The sequence below is a fragment of the Vigna radiata genome, unplaced genomic scaffold, assembly GCF_000741045.1.
Source record: "Vigna radiata var. radiata cultivar VC1973A unplaced genomic scaffold, Vradiata_ver6 scaffold_174, whole genome shotgun sequence".
Taxonomy (NCBI): domain Eukaryota; kingdom Viridiplantae; phylum Streptophyta; class Magnoliopsida; order Fabales; family Fabaceae; genus Vigna; species Vigna radiata.
In genome coordinates this window covers 814,786-836,133 of record NW_014542550.1, presented here as the reverse complement: position 1 = coordinate 836,133, position 21,348 = coordinate 814,786, and positions in this window count along the sequence as shown.

Sequence of the window (21,348 nt, the reverse complement as noted above, 5' to 3'; positions counted from 1 at the left end):
TATGATATTGATGTTGTGATGAAATATGTTATATGTTTATATTACTCTGTGACTAAAATGAAATATGCTTTATTGTGTGTTATGATATTTCTGGTTGCTCACCCTGAAAGTTGTGGTTGTGGTTTCCACCTACGATGATCGTACTTGTACGGGAGTAGATGGCATTGCAGATAAAATTGGATAGAAGTAGCTGACGTGAGAGTTGGGACATTTGAGTACGGGCATTTTATTATTTATTTTAAAAGTTTTCAAGTTTGATATTTGTATGTAAAAGTGAGATTCTAAGATTTTCAAACGATATTTATAGTCATGATTTAATTCCGCCTTTGAATTGAATGTATTATAGAAAGGTGTTAAAAAAAAAAATTTCACCGTGACATTCCGAAAAAAACCGGGGTGTTACACAAAAAGGGTAGAACACATGGTTCTAATCACTTTGGGCGAAAATTTGGCTAAGTAAGGGCTTCCAAAAATGGCCTTGATCATATGACATAAACATGCAATTCAATCAATTATAAAGACTCAGGCAATATCATTCATGCTTCCATATGAATAACACATATATCAATGCATACTCTGGAGCTCAAAACCTCACACACTATGCTTTCTCACACATCATTCATACACCCTGTTTAGCATCATAACCACAATCATATATCATCGCAATCTGTTCACACAACTAATGAACCATTCACCTGTATATCAGCATGCAATACAATCTCAATCATCATCCATATCCAATCATCATCAAATAAACACATCATGCAATATCATTAAGTCAAACCATAGTCAGAAATAGTGTTCAAGCCAAGCACATACACCTACAATAAAATTCAACCTATTCTAAAAAAATTCAAAGTACAAAAGTGCAAGATAAAACCCCTGTCCTAAGCATGGGCATCCATTAATAGATGCCCTCAACTCATGTCCTCATCTGAGTCCTCCTGCTCTCCACTTTCAACATCCTTGAAGTCATCATCCTCATCATCCTCATCCATGCCAGGTGCTCCAGCTGCTCCAGATTCGCTACCTTGTGCCTGCTCTTGAGGCCAAGCCATAGCACTATGGAACTTGTCCATAGTCCACCTGTGCGCTGGTGGTGAGTCATACAATCCTACTATCATCGCAATAGTAGCGACATGCCCTCTGCGGAGAGACTCTAATCTGGCCTCCATCATGGACATATACATGTCCCTCATTTGGAATGGCTCTGCATGTTGTGCAAGTTCATCCTCCTATTGGGCTACTCCTCTCCTAGGTGCTGCTCCAGTGGCCTCGTCTCCTCAATAGAACTGTCGATAGTAAGAGGCATCTATAACCTTCTTGGGCCTCTCAAATAGGTAATCAGGGACGGATGTCCCAACGGCGTCCTGCTACTCACAGTAGTAGCGCAACTCTTGATCTCGTTGGCGATGACCTCACCAACATTCACATCCATCTGCCTTAACATACATTAGATGAATATGATTCTGTGCATGGTAATATCTGAAACATGGGAGCATGGCTGAATATTGGCATGAGTGAATGTCATCCAGTACTTCGCCAAAGGCGTCAAATCTACCCTCTTGATGTTGACGGGCACTCCATTTGGGTTTGATAACGGTCTAAAAACCGTTATTTCAATACTTAAATTTGATATCAAAACACACATTTTATGACTTAGAATGAGCTCAAAATCACGTAAAACACTTAGTTGAGTCATGAGAGAGTCAAAAGTTTGTTTTAGAGATATTATGCTTGTTTTTACATTGTTTTGCAGGGTTTTAAGTTAAAATGAAGATGGAAGTAAAGTAAGGTGGACTTAGACCCGTGAAAGAGGAAGAAAAAGGATGAAAAGAAGGATCAAGTGAACCGCGTCCAGAGCGATCAAGGGCAAACCGCTCAGCGGTAAAACTGATCGTTGATCGGTCCAAACGACTATAGGGGAAACCGCTGAGCGGTTTACTTAGGCGCCTGGGCGGTTGTCTGTTTTTATTAGCTAGATTCCGTAATCTTTCTGTTATATTTTTGGCTTATATATAGCCTCAGTGCAAATCAAAACACAATCTTTTGGCAGAGAGAAACATCCAGAGCTGTTCCACACACCTTGGAGGAGATTCCTTGGATGTTTAGGCTCCAATCTACCAAGTTTAGGGTTATTTCTTCCATTCTTTCATTGTATTTCATCTAGATTCACCATGATTATTGTGAACTAAACCCTAGGTTGTTGGGGAACAATGTAAAATTTTGAAACTCTCTTTTATCAAAATTTTTATCTTCTTTATATGCTTGCATATGCTTATCTTTATCAATTGTTGGGTTCCTTACCTTTGCTTAATGCTTTTATCGTTTAACTCATTCGGTAAATGTTGCTTGTCTTTATTAATACAGGAACGTACAATAATGTCATGAACTGGGGGGAATTCCTTGATTATGTTAATACCGCCTAGGAATAGGGGTAGGACGATCAATTGTATTTTGCTTCTGTTTATCATGCATTATTAATTGCTAGGGGAGGCTAGGGATACCAAGTCGGTAATTACTAATAGGCTCTTTTTGCCAAGGAATTGGGTTAAGGGTAGACCAAGAAAGTTTGCATGACAATATGATAAATAAGCGAAGTAGATATGAAAAGTAGATATAAGAAGGTGGATAAGATGAAATTGTAAACCCCAACAACTCCATTCATACATAGTTTCTTTAGCCAATTGATTCACTGCATTTGCATGTTTACTTTTGTTTTTGCATTTAACAACTCAAAATCTATTTCTTCTCAAGTCTTATGCGATTGGTTTACATGAAAAGTAAGACCTAACAGTCCTTTGGGAAATGATACTTGGACATACCCATTTTATATTACTTGATAACGATCTGGTACACTTGTCAGGGACTTAACAAGTTTTTGGCACCGTTGCCGAGGACTCGTGGTTTAACTTATCTAGTAGTGTAAATTGATTAACTTTGACTTGATTGTATATATTTTGTTTTTATCTTTTTATCTTTTATTTTTTATTTTTATATAAAAGTGCTACTAGGGTGTGTGTTTCTTGTGCATGTAGCAGGAGACTAGACATACTAGGAGCAAGAAAAATACTCAACCTCTTCTTGAAGGCTTAAGTGAGGCAAGGGGAAGAAGGAGAGTCAGACGCTCATCTAGGGATTTGTTTCCTTCTCCTGACAGATTACCATCACCTTCACCAGTTCGAAGAGCAGAGGAGATGACTGAATAAACTCCCTCAAGACGCACTCTTGCAGACCAATCTAATGTTGTTGGCCCTTTCCATTTTAACAGCGTAGCCATGCCTACGGATCAAACGACCAACATGGTGATGAATCCAGCACTTATACACCTGGTGCAAAGCAACCAGTTTCACGGCTTGTCAAATGAGAACCCATATGACCATTTGACAACGTTTAGTGAAATTTGTAACATAGTGAAGATGGTAGGTGTATCAGAAGAGAGAGTGAAGCTTAGCTTGTTCCCATTCTCATTGGGAGGCAATGCTAAGACGCGACTTAATTCCTTTCCTACAGGAACATTCACCACTTAGGAGACTGTGGCTACAAGATATGTCAAGAAATATTTCCCACAGTCCAAAGTCACGCAGGGAAAGCTGGAGATTTCATCATTCAAACAGGGTATGGAAGAGACTCTAGGGCAGGCATGGGATAGGTTTAAAAGCTTATTGAGGAAGACACCAGTCCACGGGTTTGACAAGACAACCCTTGTTCTTGCTTACCTAGGTGGTCTGAACATGCAGTCTAAGATGATGTTGGATGCCTCAGTTGGAGGTGACATTAAACAGAAGACTGAAGATGAAGCCTATGACTTGATATAGAGTTGCTGAGTAATTCCATCATAGAACTATAATCTTGTGATTCTGGAATTTTCTGCACAACATCAACATTCTCACTCTGTATTTCTTCATTATCTGCCATACTTTCAATCAACTCATAAGCCTCATCCTCGGTTTTCATACTGATATCCCCTCCGGCTGCAGCATTTAATATCATCTTTGATTGCATCTGTAGTCCTCCAAGGAATGCAAGAACTATGGTTGTCTTATCAAATCCATGGACCGGGGTCTTCCTTAATAGGCTTTTAAAGCTATCCCATGCTTTCCTGAATGTCTCTATCATGCCCTGCTTGAATGATGAAATTTCCATTCTTCCCTGTGTAATTTTGGAGTGTGGAAAATATTTCTTGACTAATGTTCTAGCCACAGTCTCCCATGTAGTAAATGTCCCTTCGGAGAAGGAGTTGAGCCATGTCTTAGCATTGCCTCCCAATGAGAACGGGAACAAGCTAAGCCTCACTATATCATCTGATACACTTGCCATCTTCACTATATTGCATATTTCACTAAACGCTGTCAAATGGTCATAGGGATTCTCATTTGAGAGGCCATGAAACTGTTTACTTTGCACTAGGTGTATAAGCGCTGTATTCATCACCATGTTGGTCGTTTGATCCGTAGGCATGACTATGCTGTTAAAATTGAAAGGACCAACCACATGTGATTAGTCTGCAAGAGTGCGTCTTGGAGGAGTTCTTTCAGCCATCTCCTCTGTTCTTCTATCTGGTGAAGGTGATAATACTCTTTCAGGGGAAGGAAACAAATTCCTAGATGGGCGTCTGACTCTCCTTCTCCCCCTTGCCTCGCTTAAGCCTTCAAGAAGAGGTTGCGTATTTTTCTTGCTCCTAGTATGTCTGGGCTCCTGCTGCATGCACAAGAAACACAAACCCTAGTAGCACTTTTTATATATAAAAAAATAAAAAGTAAAAAGATAAAAAAGATAAAAAGATATATACAATCAAGTCAAACTTAATTAGTTTACACTACTAGATAAGTTAAACCACGAGTTCCAGGCAACGGCGCCAAAAACTTGTTAAGTCCCTGGGAAGTGTACCGGATCGTTATCAAGTAATATAAACGGGTAAGTCCGAGTATCGTTTTCCCAAAGGACTTTTAGGCCTTAACTTTCATGTAAACGAATCGTGTAAGACTTGAGAAAAGAATAAATTTGGTGGTTATATGCAAAGAACAAAACTAAACATGCAATGCAGTTGATTCAATTGCTTTTAAGAAACTATGGATCAATGGTGTTGTTGGGGTTTACAATTTCATCTTATCCACTCTCATATATCTACTCTTCTTATTTGCTTCACTTATTTATCGAATTGCCATGCAAACTTTCTAGTTTACCCTTAACCCAATCCCTTGGTGGAAAGAGCCTATTATTAATTACCGGCTTGCTATCCCTAGCCTCCCCTAGTAACCAATAATGCAATGCGATCGGAAGCAAATATAATTGACCGTCCTACCCCTATCCCTAGGCGATATTGGCATAATTAAGGAATTTGTCACCAGTTCATAAAATTACCGTATGTCCCCATATCGATAAAGACACGCTTCTTTTACTGAATGAGTTAAACAATAAAAGCATTGAGCATAAATGAGAACCCAACTATTGATAAAAAAGTATATGACAAGCATATGAAATAAATAAGAATTTGAATATATGAGAGTTTCAAAAGATTACATTGTTCCCCAACAACAAACGTTTTAGTTCTCAATAATAGATGAAATATGATGAAAGAATGGAAGAAATAACCCTAAACTTGGTTGATTGGAGCCTAACCATCCAAGGAACCTCTTCCAAGGTGTGTGGAATAGCTCTGGACTTTTCTCTCTGCCAAAAGAATTCCCTTCTAATTCGCACTAAGGCTATATATAAGCCCAAAAAATAACAGAAAGATTTACAGAATCTAGCTAAAAAAACAGACAACCGCCCAGGCGCCTAAATTCATCGCTTAGCAGTTTGCCTCTTGCCGCTTTGACCGCTCAACGGTCAGTTTTGCCGCTGAGCAGTTCCCTCTAATCGCTCTGAGCGCTCAGCGGACCATTCTGGCGCTCAACATCTTGCTTGACCCTTCTTTTCATCATTTTTCTCCTTCTTTCATGGGTGTAAGTCCACCTTACTTCACTTCCCTCTTTAATTCATCTAAAAACCCTACAAAACAATGCAAAACAAGCATAATATCTCTAAAACCAACTTTTGACTCTCCCAAGACTCAACTAAGGGTTTTACTTGATTTAAAGGTCATTCTAAGCCATAAAGGGTGTGTTTTACTATCAAATTTAAGCATGAAAATAACGGTTTTTAGATCGTTATCACTTCAATAATTAAATTGATTCCTGCAATGATGAAATATTATCGTGGAGATATAATAGATTTAGATGAAGATGAAGATGAGCAGGAATTTGATATTCAACCTCCAAAGAAGAATTATCCGCCTAAGGTAAAAGATCTAGGTTATTTGAATCTTTCATGTGTTGTGAATGATTTTGATGTAGGAGGAGCAATGATAGATTCGGGATCTAGCATTAATATGATGCCCAAACGTTTCTTGAAAAAAATTGGAGGGCTAACATTAATATCGTCTAATCTCACTGTGACGGTGGCGGATGGTTCCATTAAAAAGCCACATGGTATGGTGGAAAATGTGGTTGTGCATGTGGAGCAGTTAGAATTTTTAGTGGATTTTATAGTCATGGGAATGGAAGATGAAGAAAGGATTCCAATGATTCTTGGAAGACCTTTCATGGCTACTTCGAAGATGCTTATTAGTGTCCATGATGGAAGAATCATGATGAGAGACAAAGAGAATGTGCTCTTGCACACTGGTTCTAATGAAAATAATGTTAGAGTAAAGAAAAGAGCCAGACATAGAAAGTCAAGAAGGGAAGCTGCATCAGATGATAACATAACAGGTACCAATTCTAATAGTTGTAATGTTTTACAGGTACCTAAAAAGGAGAAACAATACACTCAGAAGACACCACTCCCACGTGGCTCAAAGGTAAGACTCAAGAATAGGAAGTGGATTGTCAACAAGATCAAAGAAGATGGCCATATACTAAAGCCATCAGAAGAGTGGATAGAAGGCAATTGATGAGTTGGGTAGATGAAGACCCTAACCGGGTGATGAAGGTTGAAAAACAGTTATTTTCATATGTCATTTTAGACCTAATTACGCCCTTTACTACTTGGAATGAGCTTAGAATGAAGCAAAACTCAATAAATGAGTCTGTAGAGAGTCAAAAGTTGTTTTTAGCGATATTATGCTTGTTTTGCATTGTTTTGTAGCATTTCTGAGAAAATGAAGAATGGAGTTGAAGATAAAGGTTGTAAACTCAAAGACAAGAGAAGAAAAATGAAGATTTGAAGAGTCGACGCACCGCCCGGCGGCAACTTACACCGTCGGGCGGTCCAGGGCGAGGAGTAGGCAATGGCGTTGGCGTTGTGCGGTTTTGAGGGAAACTGTCGGGCGGCACCTTACATCGCCGGGCGGTTCTGAGGCTTTTAGGAAACCGCCGGGCGGCACACTTGAACCGCCGGGCGGTGGTCCGCTGGGCTTGGGCCTGTTTTCTATTGCGCCTCTCACCTATAAATACCTCTATTGCGAATTCAGAGTCATTCTTTTGACAGGGGAGAACGACCAGACCTAATTTTGCTCTCTGGAGAGGATCTCTTGGATGCTTAGGCTCCTTTTCATCTTTTCTATGGTTTGCTTTTCCATTCTTCCATTTTTCATCTAGTTTCACCATGTCTCTGGTGAACTAAACCCTATTGTTGTTGGGGAAACAATGTAATCTTTCGATACTCTCTTTTATTGAAACTCTTGATTATTTATATGGTTTCCATATGTTTTAATTGATTAATTGTTGGGTTCTCATCTGTGCTTAAGGCCTTTATCTTTTAACTCATTCGATATCTGATGTTTGTCTTTATTGATACGGGGACGTACAGGAATGTCATGAACTGGTGAGTAATTCCTTGATTTTGCAATACCACCTAGGGATAGGGGTAGGACGATCAATTGCTTTTAACTTCCGTTCTATAAGGCTGTATTAATTGCTAGGGGAGGCTAGGGAAAGCAAGCCAGTAATTAGTATTAGGCTCTTCTCGCCGAGGGATCGGGTTAAGGGTAGGCTAAGAAAGTTGCATGACAATTAATTAATCAAACTAATAATTCAAGAGGAGTAAATAAGAGAGTGTAGATAAGATGAATTTGTAAACCCCCAACAACTCCATTCATCCATTGTTTTCCTTTTGTCAATTGAATCAATCTCTNTTGCATGTTAATATTTTTGTTCTCAAATCTAATTAATTATTTTTATTTTCAAGTTTTATTATTTTAATTCACGTGAATGAGAAAGCCTTTCGAGTCTCTTGGGAAGAACAATATTGGGTTTTACCAATTATATTACTTGAACGATTTGGTACGCTTGCCAATCCGTCAAAATCGGGATGGAAAGACATGATTATATTTGATTTAATCACATTTTGTGTAAAATATTTGTAGTTAGGTTATTTGATTTTGGACTTATAACTTATTGGATTTTTGAACACTTTTGGGTAGCATCTACTGAGGGATGCTAAAAATTTTATGTATCTAATAAAGGATACATGTAGGCACACCTACTGAAGGGTGTTGGAAGGATAAGAACTTACTGATGAGTGTTAAACAGGTTTGGGTCAGGCTCGTGACGTTAAACAAGCGTTACTTGGGAGGCAACCCAGTTGATCATATTTATTTTAACTCTGTGTTAAGTGCATTGCATGGTTGAATGTTGCATTTGAGAGGGGAAAGACATGTAATTGAAAAATTGAAGGTCGAAATCAAGTGCACATGGTGAGATGGCTCAAAGGAAAGCAAAGAAGAGAGGAAGAAAAACTACCGCAAACCGCTGAGTGGCCCATTTTGCCGCTGAGCGGGTGCGGCAGAAATATGTCTCGGCTTTGTTAAAAGCTGAGCGATTTCCATGATTTTCATTTTGAAACCTCTTCTTTGAATTTCTCCTGAGCGGTCTACCTAAGCCCTAACACTCCTTTTTCACTTTCAAGAGCTTCTTAGAGTGATTTCCCTACTTTCTCATCACTCACTCACCAAAAATTCAATTTTCTACCATTGTTTTGTCAAAGTTTGGGGTTTTTGGTTGAGGGTTTTGCATTGGAGAGGGCATTCATCATCAATTTTAGCAAGCATTCAAAGTCTCTACTCAAGTAAGTATGCAATTTCAATTTCTAGGGTTTCTATATAGAATTTGTTGTAGAACATGCTTAGGAACATGATAAATTAGGGCTTTTGATTTTTCACCATGATTTGATGAATTAGAAACTGTTTGAGTCGATTAAATTGCATGAAATAGGTTTGGAATGATGGATTTAGTGTTAAAGTGGAGATTGGGGTTGATAAAAGCAATTTTTGAAAAAAACCCTTTGAAGACCGCTGAGCGGTCTCCCTGACCATTGAGTGGAATTCAAGCAGATTTGGAGTTTTTTGTTTATTGGGTTCTTAGATGCTGAGGGGCCCTGTTTTTCCCTTACTATTGGACTTGGTGCGTTCTGGAAATATAATTGATGATGCACTAACCTTTAATGATGTTTCTGTGATGTTATTGGATTGATGAGATACAAGAATGTCTACCTCAAGAAGAGTAAAGACTATGGGCAATAAAAGGAAGGAGCTAGAGAGACTTAGGAGATTCTATTCTTCTAAGTTCCTCTCTAAAAAGTATGAGGAGCATTATGCTACTGTCCAGGAGAGGCGACTTTTGATGGAAGGGAGAGCTATGTACATCCCAGACTTGGCTCCAGAGTTTGGACTGGAGATAGAGAAACGAGGTTGGGAGAGACTGACTACATATCCAGCACCAACTAGTATTGAGTTGGTGAAGGAGTTCTATGCCAATGCCTTGCCCATGGGAGGTATATGAGTTATGTGCGGGGATAGATAATCAGATACAATCCCGAGTATGCTGCTCTTGCAGTGCAGGTATGCTGCTCTTGGGGAGTGAGTGGCCAGGAGAGCAGTGTAGGTATGCTGCTCTTGCACGGGAGTACAGGGATTATGAAGACATAGAGAGAGTTATGTGCATCCCTGCCAGACATTTTCAGAGGAACCCTAATGGAGCGCCAATCAACATCCTTAGGGCAGATTTGGCTCCCATAGCCAAGTACTGGATGGCATTCACTCATGCCAACTTACAACCATGCTCCCAGAGGAAGAGAGAATAAAAAAAAAGAAAGAGAAGAGAAAGAAGAAATTGAAAGAAAAGAAGTGGAAGAAAGTGAACAAAAGCAACTAAGAGCAATATCTCCTCCAACCACAATGGAATCAAAATTATTAAGGGGAGGTTTTCTATCCTTTCAGTTTTCTTCATTTATTTTTGAAATTCCAAAATCTCACTTTTCTTTCCAAGAATTTGCCATGCCATCTTTAAAAATGCTCGAACTTTCAACACATGGCAATTCATAACTTGGGTTAGGGTTACTTTTATGGTTACCACTAACTNAAGAGACAAATAAAATTTCCAAAGAAGAAAGGTTTCTTTATAGTATTAAACTTNACAATTTTAAAATTAAGAAATCTTCTTCTAAACTTGTTTTTCTAGATATTTTGGTTGGTCATAGAAAACTAATTAGTGATATGTTTTATGCCTATTGCAGGTGGATATTTGACCCAGGAGGAATTCTAGTGAAGTCTACAAAAATAAGTCCTCAAGCGAACCATCAGATTTGAGGACAAATCCTTTCCAAGAGGGAGGGTAATGGGTGTCGCGGCCCATGCAAAATTTAATGAGCATATGAGAAAGGCAGTATAGCTAGGAAGTGACTCCTGGGTCGTCTCTGAAGGACCAAATGTGGTTTGAGAATCAGGTTAAACACTTAGTGGGGGGGTTTGTGTAAGGTTTTATGGATAGGGATGAATAAAATCAAAACACAGATGTAAACAAAAAGGTAAACACAGATGTAAAAACGGAATCAAATACAAAATAAAAGCGTTCGGTCATTAACTCAATTACTATGCTTTCAATCCCAGATTAAAGGCAAGTACACACTACTCTAATCCAAATCCGACACGAATCACCCAACTAAGCGAAGGCTAATTCGGTCTTCAAAATTACAGACTAAGCGAATGCAATGCGCAAATTTAATCAGTCACCCACCATACAGTCTAATCAACTAAGCGAAGATTAAACACCGATTAGGCAACTAAGCGTTCACCTAATCGCAAGCACACAACAAAATAAATATTGAGCAGAATCAAAGCAGTAGTATGGCAATTAAAGTTCAAAAGTCTCAAGGAAGCAAAGTAATTTTATTAATGACCAACCCGACTAACCTAAGCTAACATCAAAATTAAATTAACACAATTGAACAGAACAGACATTAAAATAAAAGAAAATATTAAACGCCTAACACTGCAACAAAAATATCTAAACATAGCTAAAATTATTTATAATGCAACACTAAATTAAAAAGATGAAAACAACCCAACCTACTATGTAAATTAAATTAAAGCAAAAGAAATAAATAAACATTATTTTCTTCTCTCATTCTCCTCTTTTTTTGTTCCACCGGGCGTGCCTTTTTAAAAATCGCCAACTTGTATGAAATCACATTTGGATGGATACCTGGCATATCAAACGCTGTCCATGCAAAAAAATCATGGTTCCTGTAACACCCTGGTTTTTCGGAATGTCATAGTGTAATTTTTTTTCAAAACATTTCTATAATACATTCAATTCAAAGGCGGAATTAAATCATGACTATAGACATCGTTTAAAAATCTTAGAATCTCACTTTTACATAAAAATATCAAACTGGAAAACTTTTAAAGTAAATAATAAATCCCCGAACTCAAGTGTCCCAACTCCCACGTCAGCTCCTTATATCCAGTTTTATCTGTAGCCATCTACTCTCATACAAGTATGATCATCGTAGGTGGAAACCACAACCAAAACTTTCAGGATGAGCAACCAAAAATATCATAACACACAACAAAACATATTTATTTTAATCACAAAAATAATATAATCATATAAACATATTTCATCACAACAATATCATCACATTTAAGCCATTCATGAATCAATGTCGTTTTCTTATGCTGTGTCGTCATGACCTGTTATCACTAACAGGTACCTGTTCCTCAACAAGGCAATTCGAGTCGTCTTCCATTGCAACTTCCGACCTATCTCCCCGACCTTTGGAAAAGCATTTTGGGCGAGACATCCACCTCCCCGCGCAGAGGGAATTGACACTCGAATCACTATCTCTTAAACGAGAGTCCAACACATCACATTCTTATCGTAGCGCAGTATGAAAAGCTCAAACATGACCGATGACAGTACAAGGAAATAACATAGTTTCCACATCACAAATTTACACATATTCTCATCATCATGCATTCCCTCACCAATCATAAGATTTGTTATTATCAAAATATACATAGTCTCAACCACATGTATTGTTCACCAATCAGAAAACTTATAACACAACCTCAACACCTTTCATACACAGTCTCAATAATAATCATTCTCAATAATATGTATACACAACCAATCATCAGGTCTAAATATAGATATTATCTCACAAAATACAAAGTTTACAACACTAAAACATCTTATAACAATACTACTACAACAAATAAATCACCACAGAAACATATAACATTACTACGACCAAATATCACTACCACATATAAAATATTCAAATTTTATAATTTATTTTAGATACATAATAATCTTTTAATCTCTCATATTAAATTATGAAAACTTATTCGTACCATCTCTTAACTTATATTACTAACAAAACAAAGTATTCCTACTAAAAGTTTAAATATAACAACCATATAAGGATCATAAAACAGAATGAACATTTGATGTAACATATAATATAGTATAATATACTATTTATTAATTTACATTTTCCTAACTGTAATCTAACACAACATTTTTTTTCTTTTTACATCTACATTATTTTATCTAACATCAGACCACCCAAAATTAAATAATCCCCTTTTTTATTACTCCTTTTCCAAGAAAGAATTATATGATTCTATAATAAATCTATGCTCTGCATTCCTTTCCTATGATACTACTACACCACCTTAGATTTATATCTATTCTCTTTTTCATCAGAACAGGACCCACAAGATCACGTATACCATTTATTTGCAATAAACCCACCAATAAAAAAAATCCCATCTCTCTGCATTAATTTACGTAACGCACTGGAAGAAAAAAAACCTTGCATGAACATTTCTAAAACAACTATTATACCTATCACCCAAAGTATCTCCCCTGCAATTTTACTTTTAATTTCCTTAACTGCAAATGGACCCCATCCTGTGACAATTACTCGCTCAACTCATCTCCATCGTCATCAGAGTTGACAAGCAGAGGAAGAACAACACCACCAACATACAACCCAATATAACATACAATATCAAACACTACATACACAAGATAATTCTAGATTATTCCTCTTAGAACGATGCACAAGCAACATACAACCCAATATATAATAAACAATAACATACAATATCAAACACTACATACACAAGATAATTCTAGATTATTCCTCTTAGAACGATGCACAAGCAAAGAACAAATATTATACCACATCACAAACCATTCTCTTATAATATAAAAACACTTATCAAAACCCTAAACCAAACATGTGTTACAATATAACCGGTTCCTCCCCTTAGCTTAGTTTTCAAAGATTTCCTATAGTTTTTGATGCAAAAATATTGATGCTCATGCTTCCTCTCCCGGCTTGGTGTAGTGCATCTCTCTCCTTCTCTAACAACACTAGGGTTGGCTCTTATTTTCACTCACCACTGCTGATATGGGTTTTCTAAATGGATTTTTAAACACATCTCATACCACCTAAAAATAACTTATAGATATCTTCATATCTCTTCCCAATTTTTATTCCAAAATATCCTCCCTGATATTCTCCTATATTATGTTATAGTCTCCCCCATAAAAACATCCTTAAATATCACCATCCTAATATCCTTTTCTGTTTTTCCTGCTCTTATTTCATTATTTATTTATTTATTTATAACCCAAAACCTAACCCTTAATAAAAGAAATTAAATCCTAACTAGTTCAGGAATAAAAACATAGCTAAGACACATTTAACTTTTCTCATTCACAACTAAAGAAAATAAACCCTGCAACTAAAGAAGATAAAATCCGAACAATAATGTATTTCTCTCTCCCTATTTAAAACCAATAACAATTCAAAATATAAAAAATCCCCCCAACAGATTTTTATTTCTTCAACTAAAATTTAAATCTTCTATAACATATAAAATATACGTATAATTAGGTAAACTATGCTGAAAACAACCAAGCTTAAATATAAAAACGAACGTCTGACCCCACCTCTTTTAAATGCATATATATATATATATATATATATATATATATATATATATATATATATATATATATATATATATATATATATATATATTATATTAATATAATATATCACGTAATCTAAATTTATTTTATATATATTTATATAATATATAAACTTACTCGTTAGAATATTATCTTATTATAATAAACTACCGCTTATTTATACAACAAATAAAATAACTAACTTTGGTTTTTCTTTAATATATTATTTTAATATTATCACAAAAAGATATTTAACAAACCAAATAGGATTTGATTTCCTACCTATTTCTTATTTACTTTTAAAACAATAAAATATATTATTTCTATTTACTCCCTATTCGAAACAACTTTGCTTCCAAAATCCTTATTCAAATATGCAACCACTAATTTATTACTCATTTTAACTTAAAATACCGAAAAATATAAATCATCCATTTCACTAATAATATATCATAAATAAATAATTATTTTCAAAAAAAATATTAAAATAAAAATAAAAGTTATTTTTATTTTATCCGGGTTTTACAGTTCCTTCTCAACAGGGAGCCAACAGTGTTAACTTGCTCCGATGTCAGTTCGGTTCCCACCAATGTATCCTGCCCTTCCAGTTCTCCCAACCTAAAAGGTCTTGTTCCCCCAATGGTTCCATTCTCTCCTCCACTTCCATTCGAGGATCCAAGTCTGCCATCACAACCTCCTTTCTTTTGCCATCACGCTTGTGGACGAGCGGTTGTACCCTCATTATAATTCTGGTATGGTTTATTTCCTTCAAATGTGTTTGCAGCAAAAGCTTGGGATAAGTTTTCCATAGTAGTTTCCATCAAGCTAGGACATTCATCAATGTAGTTATAAGTTGAAATGCAAATTCCACATTTCTTAGCAATTTGTGGAGTAGAGGTTTTAAACAGACTTGCAATCTCGTCAAGTTTGCTTTCTAACTTATTCAATCTTTCATCTATCCTCTTTCCATTAACTACACCGTTTTCTATTTCATATACTCCTTTCAACAAAGTCACTGAATGTTCTCTTGTTCCATACTGTTGATTGTCTACTGCATTCTGTTCTATTAGATCTATCACATCTTCTGGTGACCTGTCTACAAAAGATCCTCCGATTGTAGCATCTGCCCATGACTTATCAGTTGGACTTAAGCCTTCATAAAAGCTTAGAATAAAGTCTTTCATTTGGAGTTGAGGGCATGAAGCACAAAGTTTCTTAAATCTATCCCAATATTCACTAAGATTCTCTCTATCTCTTTATCTTATATCTTGAATTTCTCTACAGATGGCAGATAGTTTAGATGCAGGAAAATAATTTTTGAGGAAAAGTCTTTCAATAGTTTCCCAATTTATAATTCGTGAAGAGAGATAATACCACCAATCTTGAGCTGCTCCTTGAAGAGTAAAAGGAAAAGCTCTGATCTTAAGGCTCTCTATTGTGATCCTGGGAGATGTGAAATTTTCGCACAACATGTGGAATTGTCTCAAGTTTCTGTGTGAATTCTCCCTTGATAACCCATTGAACTTTGGTAAGGCATTTAACAGGTCAGGTCTCAACTCCCACTCCTCGTCAGGGTATTCAATGTTACTTCGGGTAATTGTATTATGGGAGGTGGCTAACTGTCTAATGGTTCCTTTTGCCATTCTGTTTGGGTTGGGATCAGGTAAGGGATTAGATGGTATGTTTGTGACTGGGGATAATGAAAGTGGTATGGCTTCAGATATAGGAAGTGTTCCCATAGTAGAACACACAAATTTCAAATTTCTCCGCACCTTACGCAAACTCCTTTCAACTTTTGGGTTAATTTGATAGAATTCTCCCGGGTTAGCTCTGGTCATGCACTAAGTAGTTTGCTTGAAACTCTTTCTCTGTTTTTGATTTCTTTTATTCCTTTTCTTTTCTTTTGTTCTTGCTTTAGAGAAAGGTTTCAAATAAGAGATAAGAGAGGTTTTATTTGGGTCCACTCCCAGAAAGAGAGGTGCATCACAATGGACAACTTAAGTACCAAGTCTTTCCTAGCCAGAGTATATTCAAACTAGCCCCAAGTATTTCTCAAGAGAAATTCTTAATTTTAAGCAACAACAAAGATTTTGCTAACAAAAAGAATAACTAAAAGCTACAAAATAACTCAAACTAAATTAAATGCTTATGTGTTAGAAAAAATAAAAACAAATGAAAATTAAAATAAAAGTGAGAATCAAAATATTCAAAATACTAACCGTAGTTCCTCGGCAACGGCGCCGAATTTGATACGCAGTCGTTGGAGCTATCAATCTAATACTACTTTTCAAGGCAACTTCAGTATTGCCAAGTAGTATTCAAGAAAATAGATAGGGCTAAAGTAACCCTGAGTCATCTCCCAACGAACACAGAATTGCTTTCGAATATCTGAATCTTATGAATGTTACACAATGCTTATGAATAAAAGTGAGAATGTTTAAAGAATGTTGTAGAACAAAGAAGAAACATGAAAACAATTATGAATAAACAGGCTAATTCCACTGCTTTTCCAAAATAGATTCATCATCGGTTATTCACAGATCATTGATCAATTGACTATTGTTTAAGTTTCAAATTANTTAAAGTACATTCTTAATTAATTTGAGAGCGATCATGCAGTTAATCAAAGTACATTCTCAATCAAATGCAAGACCTTTCTAGATTATTCACAATATATTCAACCAAAGTACATTCTCAATCAAATGCAAGACCTTTCTAGATTATTCACAATATATTCAACCAAAGTACATTCTCAATCAAATTCTATTGTGTTTAATCATGTTTGTTCTTAAATCTCCTAACCAAATTAAAAGTTAATCAATCAAAGTAAATTCTCAATTGATTATAGTTGAAATCATTACTACCAACCAAAGTACATTCTCAATTGATAGTAAAAACCATTTAATTAGATGAAAGTTTCTAAATTCAATCAAAGTAGATTCTCAATTAAACCTAGAAACCCTAGAACTCATATAATCAATATGCATGTAGATTCAAACACATTATGATGCAAAAATCTTTGCTTTTAATATGATAAAGAGATGAAAGACACAAAGAGAGAACAACTTAAATCAATAATCAAAATAAACAACTGCATTAATTCAGTTAACCTCAAAATCCATAATGAAATTACAGCAGAATAGCCCTAGATGCTTAGCTCTTCATAAATGGAGTTGAATATATGATTAAATAAGAGAGAGAGAGAGAAGAGTGGGGAATGAATGAAGTCCCCCTTTCTGCCTCCCCTGGGTCTCTTTATATAGGGATTGATTGCGCTTAGACTCTGAATATTCAGTTGACAAAATCTTTTATCTCATATCTTCCAAATAACTAAAACATTTAGATAATTATAACATTATTTGGAAGATATTTTCTTTTGATATTGTCAAATTAAATTAAATCAACAACTAATTTTTATCCTTTAGCTTTTCTGACTTTCCAAAATTGCACAAAAGCCCTGAAATTTCCTCTATCTACACTATAGCCCTACATAATTCTTCAAAATTGCAAAAGAGCCCCTTAGTTCACAAGACCTTAACTGTTTGACCAGCTTTGACTCCTATAGACAGGGCAATGAAATGTCGCCACGTGTGCGCCTCCTGTCCTCCCAAAATTAGGGTTTTGCAATTAGGGGTAAAGGGATTTGGAAGCTCCATTCTGCCTCTGCCTACGGCGCGACAGTGGGAGAGGCGTTTCGTTCTCTGGGTTTTCTGTAGGTTTTGATAGCAGGTGAAACAATGGTGGATGGAGAAGAACGTTCTTGCGATTAGAGACGACATCCATGGAGGGTTGGTTCACTTGGTTTTTCTGAGTACAGGTGGTGATGAACGAAGGAGAACGATTTTGCGATGATGGTGATGCATGGATTTGGGTGAAAACGGTGCGACGATGATGGTCGGTGATGGTGGAGAAGATGATGGAGGAGGCGTCTTGTGCAAGCTCGTGGTGGAAGGTGTCTTGCAGGATAAAGGCGCCATTGATGGATTTGATCCAGATGAATGCAGCGGTGCTTTGGTGTTGGTGGTAAGGTGACGACGATAGCGTGGTGGATACTGGCAAGGACGCTTGAGGTTGACGGCGGCGACTGTGGAAGGTGCGGCGACTAGGGTTTGGAATTGGGATTTAGGGTTTCTGTTTGGAGAAGATTATGATGTGTTAAGGGTGGTGACGTGGCAAGATCTAGTTGGTCTATCTGGTATGCAGAGGATTAAGACACGTTGCAGAATCTGGTGGAGTTTGATTTAGGAGGGGGTAGGAATAGGAGACTTAAGGTGTACATTATTTTCCAAACAAAACCTGATTTTACGCCTTAAATTGCAATTTGGACCAATAAAACTCTAATTTCAGCTGCACAAATAAACATTAGAACATCGAAGAATAATTTATGCACTAAAACTGCACAAATTCACTTAAAATCAACCATTTAAGCACAAATATCCCATCAAAAATTTGAATTTTAAAGCATAAATGTGGGCATAAATATGCACTCATTAGCAACCTCCTTTCTTTTATCATCACGTTTGTGGACGAGCGGTTGTACCCTCAAACCTGCCACGTAACATTCTTGAGCTATCTTTTGAATTGCTCTGACCGTGCAGATAGTTCCGTCCGACACAGGATACTCCATTGCCAAATGGGGTGTAGAGACGATGGCCCCAAAGGAATTCAAACATGGTCTCCCGATCAACACATTGTATGGCGTTCGTCCGGATGATTAAATAATATATGTTTTGTTTTTGGTATTTGATTTGATTTTATCTTATTTGCATTGTAATCTTGTTTTCACTATTTTATTTTCATATTAGTTTTTTTAGTTTTTATTTTACTTTCTATTATTTTAGTTTCGTTTTTTTAGTTTCTTTTACTTTAATTTTTATGTTAACAAAACAAAAAAAAATCAATTAAAAAAAAGAAAAANAAAAAAAGAAAACAAAAAAAAAAAGGAAAAAAAAGTAAAACAAAATCACAAGTCAACTCTGCGGTTTTGCACGCTATCTCCTCCATTTGCGGTGCAAATATTTTGAGCACTCATGCACACTAACCAACATCCTTTGGCTAATTACCAAAAGTGGGAAGATCGTCTCTGGCCATGATAGCAGGTAATAGGTGGCTAGATTGCAGAGTAAAATTTGTAGGGGTGGCTAGATGGCAGCGGAGTAGGGACTGGACCTTGGCCTGTGATAAGGAAAGACTACTCTCAACTCCTCGAGGGACACCACACTGCCCTCCACTACTCAGCTCCTCTATACGTTTCCACCTCCTTCACCAATATCATTCTGACCTTCTCACCATTCCTACCTCTCCACTTCTACATCCTCATCACACACGACATCTTCATCACCACCCTTCAGAATTCATCACAGACAACTCACATTTACCCGTCACCACAATCGTATTCACCATAAAAAAAAACCACACCTCATTGCTCCAACCGATCATCCACTACACCTATATCATCTCTCAGAGACACCATTCATCCCCCATTAATGGTCTGGAGCAACCACCCTTTCCATCACACAAAACACAAAATCAAAGCAAAACGGAGAACAGAGCACCCACGGCGTGAGAGAACTTCTTGGTTCCACCTGCAGAGAGCAAAACAGAGACCAGCCAGCCAGAGAAGAGGAAGGAATCGCCAGCCAGAGAAGGGGAAAGAACCACCGGAGACACTAAGAGCAACGGTAAATAGAACTCCGAGAAGTAAGTGCACTTTACTCACACCTTGCATAATCGACATGTAAGCTAGTTGCGATGTACGCTGCTTGATATTGCTCTTGCTCTGTTTCGAATTGAATATGGTGTTATGGAATGATTTTTTTTCCTTTTCTCTGTCGTCATCCAACGCATGAATGTGCTTCTTCTTTAACCAAATCCTTTTAACAAAGGCCTTCACACATGATTCATTAACATCCCCGTTGCCATTTTCTTGTTACACCCTGCTCACGGTTTACCTGCGATGAACCAACAAAGAACAACCAATATTTCAAGCCAAACCCTCTCACTCTTCCCCATTGATTTCTAAAATCAATTCTAATAACTCATATTCACCACCACCACCACCACGTCTTCACACACCACCGAATCAATAACCCAATCCCCTCGCCGGTACCATCTCCACCATCTTCGTCTCGCCTCTCTCGGCCCAAGCATCCATCTCCTTCTCACCTATACCCCAACAGCTAGCTCAGCAACCACTGCGTCCGACTCATACCATCATTCTCAACCTGCAAAATCATATAACCAGAACCCAAAACACCCAACCCCGATACTATCACACCTAACTACCATAACAGAAACCCAAGCCCCCTTGATACACGCCTAATACCAAACCACACTCACAACCCCATCAGCCGAAACACGGAGAATGACACCATCACCAAACCGAATCGAAACCCACCTTGGGAACCCGTGATTGCGAGCCACTCAAGGCCAGAACCGCGTAATAGAAAATCAACCAAAAAGTCGGTTTCTCAAGTCACCTTCATCATCTACTATCTCTGCCAGTTTTTCCAGCACCCTAAACAAAAATGGGTATCGGAGGAAGAAAGAGGCACCACCAGTCACGAAGGGCGACGACCTGCTAACGGCCACGTCCTTGGGTAATCAATGGCAGCGACGTCGAGCTCTTAGAGCCAGGGTTTGATCCACGTGTAGACGAGGGGACAAGTGCTTGGGAATAGCCGTGAAGGGCGTTGTTCCTTCCGGCATGGGTTCGCGGTGGCGCAGCCAGGGCGGTTTCCAGCATCAGCCGCGTGTGTCGGCGGTGGGTTTGGGTCGGCGATGAGTCTGCGGTGAGTGGTGGGGCCGTCGGCGGCTTGAGCAGAGACTCTCAGTGACCGGTTTGGCAGGGACGGGCAGGCGGAGGAGACGAACCCCTCCCTGGGTTGCTTTCACGAGGGAGATCCTAGGTCTGTGATGTGGAGTGTGTGAGAAATGAAAGGGGATCTGAGAGAACCCCTAAGGGTTTCTGAAACCTAAGTTGGGAAGAAGGCCTTGGGCCGACTTACTCCTTTGCACGCCCATCTTCCATTCACACACCCTCATACCCTTTTGTCTTTCTTTTGTGGGGGTTACTCCCTGTACCTCCCCAATTCTA